The following is a 1,054-nucleotide window of genomic DNA, read 5'->3' on the forward strand; positions in this document are numbered from 1 at the left end:
TTCCTTTCTCTCATCTGCGCGTATTTCAAGTCGAGTACATAATTATGGTCGTCAATTGCATTAGCTTGAAGTTTCATACGGTGACTGTATAGACACAAGTTTTACATACATCATGGAATATCGCTTAGGACCAAGTGATTCTGCTTTCTAAAAACAGCCTCATGCATACAAACAAAATGGGCTTGGGATTGAGCTGAGGGTCATGGTTAGTGTTATGGTGAGGTTTGGAGTTATGGTTAAGATGAGTGTTAGGATTATGGCTAGGGTTAGGTAATGGTTAGTATTGAAGTCAGGATTAAAGGATTCAAGTCAGGATTAGGGTTAGCAATAGGGTTAGCGTTAGGATTAAGTTTAGGTTTAGGGTTAGGGATATAGGGTTGATGTTAAGGCTATGGATAGAATTAGGGTTATGGTTAGGGTTAGAATTATAGTTAGGGTTAATGATAATGCTATGGGTAGGATTATGGTTAGGGTTAGGGTTAGGATTATAGTTAGGGTTAATGTTAAGGCTATGGGTAGGGTTAGGGTTAGGAATATAGTTAGGGTTTGGGTTGATGTTAAGGCTATATATGGGTAGGATTAGGGTTAGGATTAGGGTTAGGATTATAATTAGGGTTAATGTTAAGGCTATGGGTAGGATTACGGCTAGGGTTAGGAATATAGTTAGGGTTTGGGTTGATGTTAAGGCTATATAGGGTTATGGATTTTCTCATTCAGCGCGGTCATGTACCCTCACTGCATGCGATCCACTTGCAACCGGGGAACATCTCTCAAACTACCAGCAACGTTTTAATATAGTATGTAATATAACGCTTTAATGTAAAAACATCAATTAAACATCCCTTTTTATCGGCAGCCAGTATTTCCGTTGCTTGAATATAGTATATATGTAATATAACGTTATAATGCAAAAATATCGATTAAACATCCCCTTTTTTATCGCCAGCCATTATTACGACCGCTAAACGAGAAGCGGGGGAGGATGGGGGAGAGGGGGGGACTTCTAGTTTATTGATATTTTTACGTATGTTTTTGATCCACTTCGCTCTCCTCT

This window comes from Priapulus caudatus, unplaced genomic scaffold (assembly GCF_000485595.1).
Source record: "Priapulus caudatus unplaced genomic scaffold, Priapulus_caudatus-5.0.1 Scaffold989, whole genome shotgun sequence".
Taxonomy (NCBI): domain Eukaryota; kingdom Metazoa; phylum Priapulida; class Priapulimorpha; order Priapulimorphida; family Priapulidae; genus Priapulus; species Priapulus caudatus.